The sequence below is a fragment of the Pongo pygmaeus genome, chromosome 8 (genome assembly GCF_028885625.2).
Source record: "Pongo pygmaeus isolate AG05252 chromosome 8, NHGRI_mPonPyg2-v2.0_pri, whole genome shotgun sequence".
Classification (NCBI taxonomy): Eukaryota; Metazoa; Chordata; class Mammalia; order Primates; family Hominidae; genus Pongo; species Pongo pygmaeus.
In genome coordinates, this window is record NC_072381.2 from 7,595,516 (window position 1) to 7,605,718 (window position 10,203).

Below are 10,203 nucleotides of genomic sequence, written 5' to 3' on the forward strand. Positions count from 1 at the left end.
TAGAAGAGAGATACATAGATAGATGATTGATAGGTAGATGATAGGTAGAAAAATTAACTGAGTGCATTTTCTAATGTGACCTCATGTTGAATTTTTAAATTTCTGAACAAAAGAGTCCTCCCATCAAAGTAGCCTATGTTCCTTGACAACCCATTGCCAGGCAGAGCATTCTTGGGGATACTCAACTTGCCCCTCAAGGGGTCCCTGGAAATGGGGACACACACAGCATCCCATGCATATATCTATAGAAGATGATATAGATAGATAGATAGATACATAGATAGATAGATATGGATAGATGAATAGCTAGACTTTATATTCCAGTTTATTGTTCACAAAGGTAATCCAAAGAAAGGCAAGCATCATTTATTAGTTTACCTCGTAGAGAAATCCCAGGCAAGCTGTTTGCCTATTTTTGGTAAAATGAGAGTATTGCTTCCTCTAGTCTGAGATCGCTCACCCTGGTGCTGCGGGAAAGTGGAAACCTGGGACCCGGGGAGACGGTGGCTGCTGTAGGAACAGTGGTCTTTCTCCCTAAACTGTGGAACATGGAATTTAGAGATAGAACAATGACGACAGTATTTATTCTGCCTGTAAGTGGCAGAATCGGTCTTCAGACAACTCCTGGGGACGCTGTGTGTATCCCCATTTCCAGGGACCCCTTGAGGGGCAAGTTGAGTATCCCCAAGAGCCGTCTGCCTGGCAATGGGCTATCGAGGGACGCAGACTACTTTGATGGGAGGGCTCATTTGCTTGGAAATTAAAATACTCAACGTGCTGTCACGTTGGAAAATGAGCTCGGTAAATTTTTCTAGCGATCTTAGACCCATCCAGTGATGAAGGCATCCCTAAGGTCTGCAGACTTTTCCTGAATACGCCACTTTAAAAATAATACCGATTAATTAAGACTAGGTCCACTTAGCCCTTCTGCTTTTTGAAAAGGATCCTCCAAATAACAGATTTGTTGTGTTATGGATTGGTTTAGAGACAACGGGCTCAGTTGATTACAATGCCACACGCTTCAGATATTTTTACTGAAACCGATCAGGCCTCCGGGAGAGTCTTGGTGACAAGGGAGGCTCTGGAAGTGTCCCCGGGGGGGTGAACTGGAGCTCCCTTCAAAGGTTTTGGTCTTGTGATTAATAACAGGAAGAAAAAGACTACAAAGTCACAGGCTGTAGGTTCCGAGCTTTCTTTTTTGCATCCCTGTCCATGACTTTTCCCTCCTCAATAAATCTGAAAACGCTGCTGTGGGATTCTGATTTTTTTTCCTTCTCTTCCAGCAAAACATCTTAAGGAACCAAAGGAAGAAAGACAATGTCCTTGGAGAATCTGGTTAGATTTTTATCACTTTCATTCAATATGTGGAATGGAAGAAGAAAGATTTTACCAGTTTCTAGATTTTTTTGTCCAATGATAACTTGTACTCATACTGACTTTTTACTCCTGAATATTCCAAATATGACACACGGTGGAGGATAATTCTTCTTAGTTTATAAAATAGCCTTTAGCACAAAATAAATTGTTCTTTTTCCTGTTATACACCACACATGAAAGTCAAATGAGATAAACCTAATATGTACAAAAAGCGTAAAACAATTTCAGAAATGCTTAATTAGTTTTCTTTAACTTTGGCTTATTTTTAAAACACCATTGGTTGAGGTACACAAATTTTGCCCAGATTTCTGGTTTATCCGCTGTTCTGCTTAGTCTGAAGATGTTTCTAAAATTCTATCTTAATTTCCTTGTTTTGCGGATATAAAATGGCATTACTTATGATCAAAGTTACCATAAAAATAATTAAAATATAAACATTACAATTTAATATCTCTATTGAAGTCACTGGGGCAGACAAAAATCATAACATGTAGGTCAGCGGTCCCCAACCTTTTTGGCACCAGTGACCAGTTTCGTGGGAGACAATTTTTCCAGTGACCCGGGGCCATGGGAGACGGGGACGAGAGGGAAAGGGAGGAGGGTGGTAGGAGGTGGGGGGGATGGCTTCGGGATGACACTGTTCCACCTCAAATCATCAGGCATTAGATTCTCATAAGGAGCACGCAACTTAGATCCTTTATAATAGGTTCGGCACTCCTATGAGGATGCAATGCCAATGCCGATCTGACAGGAGGGGGAGCTCAGGCATTAATTGCTGGCTTGCCAGCTGCTCATCCTTGCTGGGCAGCCCAGTTCCTAACAGGACCCGGAAATTGGGAACCCTGACATAGGTAACCATAATATATATTTTACATTTTTTTTTGAGACAGAGAGGGTCTCACTCTGTCACCCAGGCTGGACTGCAGTGGTGTCATCACGGCTCACTGCAGCCCTGACCTCCTGGGCTCAAGCAATCCTCCTGCCTCAGCTTCCTGAGTAGCTAAGACCATAGGCACATGCCACCATGGCTGGCTAATATTTCTTAATATTTTTATAGAGATGGGGTCTCACTATGTTCCCAGGCTGGTCTCAAACTCCTGACCTCAAGCAATCCTCTGCTTCAGCCTCTCAAAGTGTTGGGATGACAGGCGTAAGCCACTGTGCCAGGCTTATCTTTCTTATTTCTCAATGCCTGCCTGCCCATGTGAATACCTAGAATCAAATGCATTTGCAGTTGTATGATATAAAATAGTAAGTGTAGACCAGAGACGTAAAATTATGGCATTGAAAGGAACCTATTTCTAAGGCTCTATGGAACCCCCAAACAAGCAATACGAGGTCTTTCGGTAGATTTCTCTGACATCTTGCTGTCGAATCTTTCAGTCCAGCACACAGACTCCATCTCTAAAACATGCCATTGCCCTTGTAAACAAAATTAATGGAATTTTTCATATAAATAAATATGTATAATATATTTAGCTTTCATTTATTGCTAGACAGCTGAAAATTGGCTCTAGGTAGCAATTAGCAGTGCTGAATGAATCCGTAACTGATATTCCAGCCTTTGCCACCGTGGAAATTTTTAAGCAGGACAACCTGATGTCATGGTGATAAGATGTTTTTTCTTCAATCTTTATTTGACTAATAGTCTTTAATATTAAATGAAGATGTATTTGAGAAAAGAGCTCGATTCATTTTCACTGGATATGCTGCATTGCATCTTGCCTTTGATCTGTAAAAATGCATTGGCCAGTTTCCTTTAAAGCTACTGGAGAGAGGGTGGTTATCAGAAATGAGACCAGCTGGTGCAATCGCGTTTGATTTGACAAATATTGATGGGTACCTACCACTACATACCAGATACCATACTGGGCATGGGACACATAAAAATTAGTCTCTCCGTCTGCTTTTGGCTTTGTGAAAAATATAGACACCTGATTCTCCTGCTCTGTCGTAGGCTAGGCTCCGTCCTTTTCTGTTTATTTCTAAGCTTACTGGATTTCTCAGCATTCTTCCCTTTTTAAATTCATTCATTCATTCATTCATTCATTCAACAAGTCTCTCTTAGTATCTACTCTGTGCCAGGCACCGTGCTGCGTTCTAGGGCCAAAAGAAGGAACAGAACCAGATCTGGTTCCTGCTCCTGGAGTTTGTACTTCAGTGAGGGAGAAAGGTATTAATCAAAGGAGCCCAAATGCAGAGCTGACACCCATGACAAGCGCCGTGAAGGAGACTGTGAGTCCTGGGAGAATGGGGAGAGCAGGGATGACGATGAGCCTGGGATCTGGGGGTGGAGGAGGGGCTGAGTCTGCACAGATCGGAGAGAAGCCTTCTCCACTCCCACTGAGAACCAGACGGTGGATGGGAGCAAAGAGGATGAGAAGGAAGAGGAGAGGCATGGTTTGGGACAAGATTAGAAAAGAAAGGGGGCAGAAATCAAACGAAGGCAGGCCTGGTAGGAATGATTCTGGAAGGAGCAGTGACGTGCTGAGACTCGGATTTAGAAACAATACCCCAGCTGCAGTGCAGGACGCGTGGAAGGACGTCTTGCCGGGGGTCGTAGTGCCCAGGGATTTGTGGTTCTGAGTAAGAGCGGAAGCAGGTGCCTACCTCGACACCTAAGCGAAGTGCCCCGTGTTGTGGAATCCCCCGTCCTTTCTGAGGAGACAGCACCAATCTCAGAGGTCTAGAATTGCCAGGCTGGTCTTCAGAACACGGTTTACAGAATAGACCAATAGCCCCAGGAAGGAACTCACTTCCAGTGGCACACAAGTAAATAATATGGGTTTTGTTCCTTATCTTTCTACAGTAAGAAGCTATGAAAACAGCAGAGTGAGTGAAATGGTAGAAGAAGACAGTCTTATAGGCTCCTAAAATTCTTATCACTTTGTCGAGTGTTCTCTCCTTAAGGGTCCAAACGATGTCTTCATTGCCTGGAAATGCTGGCGCCCTTGTTCTTCATCCAAAGACTGATGGGGAAAAAGTCGTTCATTTAATAACATGGGGTCCTCATTACAGACTGGCCGCCAATGTAAAGCTTCGAATTTTTTTAAAATGCCCACTTTGTTTTAGAATGGTTCATGGAAGCTTTTAATAGTTTTCACAAATGATGATCAATATAATAAATTTATAAAGCCCTTTTCTTTCAAGTAGAATCAGTGATAGAATTATTATACATATTCATTTTAAAATAAACATCTCTCTATCTTCAGAGTCAAATTGTTAATTGAGGAACACACTGAAAAAAAGAATAAAATGAGTAAATTAATTTTTCCCCCAGAGATAGTTACTAGTAATATTTTGGTATACGTTCTTCCAACAAGTTTTTCTATTCATATTTACACATTTTTAAAGGTTATCTAAAATATACCATCTGTAACATTTTTTTGCTACACTACTGAAAAACTTTTCACGTTAGTATTTCTTACTAAATGTTTTTTATTTTTGTAATTTTTTATTTTGATTTTGTGGGTACATAGTAGGTGTATATATTTATGGGGTACATGAGATATTTTGACCCAGGCATGCAACATGTAATAATCACATTGTGGAGAATGGGGTCTCCATTCCCTCAAGCATTTATCCATTTTGTTACAAACAATCCAGTTATATCTTTTTAATTATTTTAAAATGTAAAATAAAGTCATTATTAACTCTAGCCACCCTGAAGCCTTGAAATTTTTAAGCTTTGGAGGAGATGAAGCCAGAGAAAGAGAAGCCACATTTCCCGCCATGGAAACACGCTTATGAGTCCTTCGCGATGGGCAAAGCCCACGTTTGAGTAGCAGCTGCTCATCCACTTGCCCTTTGCCCAGGTCCCTGATGATGTTTGTCTTGGATGCCACTGTGGGATGCCACTGTACTGTCGGGAGTGAAATTAGCCTCCAGGATGGTGGCATGTGGGGATGATTCCTTACTGGGGAGTGTGGAGAGTACGGGAAGTGACCGAGGAAATGCAGCCTGGGGGATTCAGCCTCTGTGTCACAGAAGGAGACGCTGCTGTGCAGTTTCTGTGCGTTCAGAACTTCCACTTAATTTCTCACAGTGTGGGCCTTCATAGAAGGTTCTTTGTTGGGTCACCGCGGCTCCTGCGCTCAGATGACAATAGGAGCTTCAGGAGCTAAAATGACCAATGTGCTGTGCTGGTCAGGGTTCACCTGCAGACAGCAGAGTCTGCCCCGGCTAGTTACACAGAGAAGGATTGATTACCGGCTTTCAATGACTCCCAGCATCACTGGGGCGGGGGACTGAAGAAATTGAAGACACTCTAGGCTGCCTCCCAAAGCCACACAGCAGAAACGGGCCACCAAGAAGCTGAGATTCTGTCGTCACCGGACAGCCCGCGCCAGCCCTGCATGTGACTATTGCTGCTGTGTGCACACCCACTCAGTGCTGCCCTTCATCCCACTTCCCCTCCCCAGGTCAGTTCAGAATTTGAGTCCCAGGCAATTGTTCCTGATGGGGAAATGGCAAATTCCATTTTAGGTGACCTGAATTAGGAATTAGGTGCCTTGTATTCCAGTTCTCCAGAGAAACAACACAAGTGCATGTGCGCATGTATGTGTATGTGTGTGTGTGTGGAGAGAGAGAGAGAGAAATTTATTACAAGGAAGCTGCTCACAGAGCAATGGAGGCTTGACAAGTCTAAAATCTGCAGGGTGGGTCTGCAGGCTGGAGACCCAGGAGAGCTAATGGTGGAGCTCCAGTTCAAATGCCGTCTGCTGACAGAATTCTTTCTTGCTTGGAGGAGGTCAGTCTTTTGTTCTATTCAGGCCCTCAGCTGATGAGATGAGGCCCTCCCACTTCACAGAGGACAGTCTGCTTTACTCAAAGCCCACTGATTGAAATGTTCATTTCATCCCAAAACACCCTCATGGAAAAATCCAGAATAGTATTTGACTAAACATGTCGGCACCGTGGCCCAGCCAAGTTGATGCATAAAATTCACCATCACGTGTGTGCCCTGTTGCATGGGACTCTAACAAATACCTCCCACCCTCTACAGCACAGGAAGGCACCCCAGAGAGAGGCTGGAATACACACCGTGTGAGCCAGTCTGCAGACTCTGCCAGATGCCTACGGAGACATCCTTGTGAAATTTGAATAGCTCTTCTCAGTTTATTTATGGAATCTTTTGGAAGATCAAAGATAAAGCACCGCTGTTGGTTTTGGTTTCCACTATTATGACGGAGTCTGAATGAAAGGTGAACAATTCTATTTAGGTTCTAGCCTAGATGTGGGGGGGGGAAATGTCTATGCTAAGCATGACCATTGAGGGTTACAAAACCAAAAGTAGGGTCGCAAGCTAACAAAGAAAAACTAGAGAAAAGATTCTCCTGGCCATGCCCACAGCTGTTCCCAGAAGCTTCCTGAAACTGGTGATATTATGTTCCCACCTTTCCTCCTAAGACTCCTGATGTATGTCCATTTCCCTGAATTAATATAAAGTGACCAACTGCCAAGGTTTTCAGTTTCTCTCAAAATTTCAGCCAAATGCCTTGGAGGGGGGGCCTGAAGTCCTCCTACTAGAATTTAGCAGATCAACTCTCGAAGCTGCTATCTTGACCACTGAATAGTTTCAGGTTTCTTAGGCAGTAATGAAAATACATAATAATCATTAACATTTGTAGGGTGCTCTATATTTGGAAATATTTTCGTATCTGTTGTGTTCTTTGGTCTTCACAACACGTCTTGGAGTTATTTTTTTCCCCAGATAGAGAAAACAGAAACTCGAGTACTTTTTTTGTTTTGAGACAGGGTCTTGCTGTGTCACCCTGGCTGGAGTACAGTGGTATGATCACAGCTCACTGCAGCCTCAAACTTCCAGGCTCAAGAGATCCTTCCATCTCAGCCTCCCGAGTATCTGGGACTACAGGAGCACACCACCACTCCCAGCTTATTTTTGTATTTTTAGTACAGATGGGGTTTTGCCATGTTGCTCAGGCTGGTCTCAAACTCCTGACTCTATGACCCAGGCTGGAGTGCGGTGGCATGATAACAACTCACTGCAGCCTCAACCTCCCAGGCTCAATTGATCCTCCCGCCTCAGCCTCCCGAGTAGCTGGGACTACAGATGCAAAACACTACACCCAGCTAATTTTTAAATTTTTTGTAGAGACGGAATCTCACTATGTTGCCCAGGCTGGTCTCGAACTCCTGGGCTCAAGCTATTTGCCTGCCTCTGCCTCCCAAAGTGCTGGGATTACAGGTGTACATCACTATGCCTGGACTCAGGTACATTAAGTGACTTTCTCTATGTAGCCCAGTGGTTAGTACCAGAGGCAGAAGCCCACTTCCCTCACTCAACTCCAGTCTGATTTCCTCATCCTGCAGCTCCCATGCCCAAAGTTTTGTCCTAGCATTGGTTGCTTAACTCTGGGCTGTGAGATTATCAATAAGACACCAGCCCGTAGGTGATTCTCAGCCTCGGTTCATGGCACCCACTTTGAGGTAGCTCAGATGGGTTGTGCAATTTGTGAAAAGTTCATTTTAACTTGCTGTCATTGAAAATATATTTGGGGTCTATTAGTGCTCCTGTTTTAATATTTTTCTAACCATCCCACAAGGTGGCAACAAGAGTTCTTAGAGCAGCCAAAAACTCTAGCACAGCTTTTCTTGGGATCGTTGTTAGACATTCTTTATTTATAACCAGACCACAAAACTTAGCACAAGTTCAAGAAAATTTGCTATAGCTCACTTGGTAAAAATCCTGTGTTAACCGGCTGGGCACGGTGGCTCATGCCTGTAATCCCAGCACTTTGGGAGGCTGAGGCGGGTGGATCACCTGAGGTCAGGAGATCGAGACCAGCCTGGCCAACATGGTGAAACCCCTACTAAACCGTCTCTACTAAAAATACAAAAAATTAGCCGGGAGTGGTGGCGGGCACCTGTAATCCCAGCTATATGGGAGGCTGAGGCAGGAGAATTGCTTGAACCTGGGAGGCAGAGGTTGCAGTGAGCCGAGATTGCACCACTGCACTCTAGCCTGGGCAACAGAGAGAGACTCAGTCAAAAACAAAAAACAAAAAACAAAAAAAACAAACAAAAAAAAACCTGTATTAACTTACTAGTTTGAACAGTTTCCTTATTGAGGTCTATGCTAAATAGAAGGTTTATTCTCTCACACTCTTTTTCTTGTCTCTGTCCTGTTTGAGTTTGTGCTGGTATTTTCTGCTATTTTAAAATAATTCGGTCCTTTAAATGTCTATCACCTTCTCCCTGCTTCCTAACATGCCTAACACATAGGCCTCATGGTTTCCCAGGTAGAACAACCCTAAGATCATAATGCTGTTGATTTAATGTTGGAAGCTCCTCCGAGGAAGAGACCATGCCATGCATTTATTTGCATTTTACACACAGGCTGTCAAATGGGGCCATCCTAGTGCCTGCATGATAGGGCAGCTGTCCTTGAAATGAAGTAGTCACTCAAGTCCTTGTTGAATGTGCACAAGAATGAATGAATCAATCAATAAATGAACCAATGGTGCTCTAACAGGTGAGGTGGAACAGGAAGATCATGAGCTCTTGAGCCTAGGCCCCATTTCGGCTAAAGGATTTCTCATCCCTGAAAGCAATGCCCATCCCTCAAAGCCTTGCCTTTCCCTTTGAGAATGATCACATATCTTGTTTCCTATCTCAATACCTCACTCAAATTCCTTGGAAATCCTGGCATAGCAGATAGTTAGTAGCCTGCGGTGTGAATTGCCTCTGGAACTTTAGAAACTGTTGATATCTGGAGAAACTGATTCAGCAGGTCTGGAGCAGGGCAGTGGGTCTGTGGGTTTCATGATGAACCTGCTGCCCATCAAACAAAGAGAGCCGCGGTCCTAAGGTAGAGGACCAAAGAGTTCACTCTGTTGCAATTTTCGAGTGCTTGAAAGTAGTTTTATTTTTGTTTTTCTTTGTGAGACACTTTGCACTAAGACAGAAAGATGAGTCTGTTTTTAATATCATCCCTATGAAGGGAGCACCTCCACCATAATTACCCTGATGAGATCTTTCAGAGAGCATTTCCAACTCTATCATCTGGTTGGGGCTCAGCTAAATCGTGACTGTGCCCCTGAAATACACTGATGCCTACTTACCCTGCATCACACTGGTTTTACTGGATATTAAAGTGGACTTCTAGAAAGTTACAAAAGACCTGAAGAATCCTAGTGATTCCTCTCTGATTCAATGCAACAGTCACCCGCATCCACTGAGCTCCTCCTGGAAGCCAGGCCTGGTGTTTTCACGTGGTATTTTCTCATTCAAGCTTCACAGCAATCCAATGGGGTGAGGTTGTCTTATCCCCATCTTAAAGATGAAGGAAGCCAGGCTCTCCCAGGCTACATAATTTGGCCAGGGCTAAGGCTCAGGGCTCAGGGCCACCTGAGGCTCTAACTCCAAAGTCCTTAACCATGGTGCCACCCTATTTCCTATTTGTAGCTCCATTTGAAAAGTATTAATTCAAGCTTCCTTGAACTTTCCTTTGGAGTTTGTTGCCTTTTTTGTAGTTGTTAAATCAAGAGGGTCAAATAGCAAAACAAGAAGAAAATTTATAGAGCTCTAGGGAGTGGATAACGGGAAACTCTGCAGGCCCAGCAGTGAATTCCATGCTGGGGAACCTTGGATGGAAGGGGATTCTGGCACCTCCTGTTATTTTAGGTGGGGACTAAGTACAAGTTAATTTCCAGCTGCCCACACAGACCTTATCAATCAGGATGGCTCCGTGACACTTGCCAATGCCATGCTGACATTTGACCTTGCTGCCACTTTATGCTCACCTTGCTTAAATGACAACGGATAATGAATGTTTGCAATTGGTCAGGCATCAGCATGTCAGAA

At 43.7% G+C, this 10,203-nt stretch overlaps 1 long non-coding RNA gene across 1 annotated transcript; it reads left to right on the top strand.

Moving 5' to 3' along the window:
• Positions 1–5,694: 5,694 nt before the first annotated feature.
• LOC134740208 (uncharacterized) lies at positions 5,695–9,913 on the top strand. The gene is made up of 3 exons (XR_010127507.1): positions 5,695–5,798; positions 6,383–6,581; positions 8,640–9,913. It is a non-coding gene; the product is annotated as an uncharacterized LOC134740208 (long non-coding RNA).
• Positions 9,914–10,203: the final 290 nt, after the last annotated feature.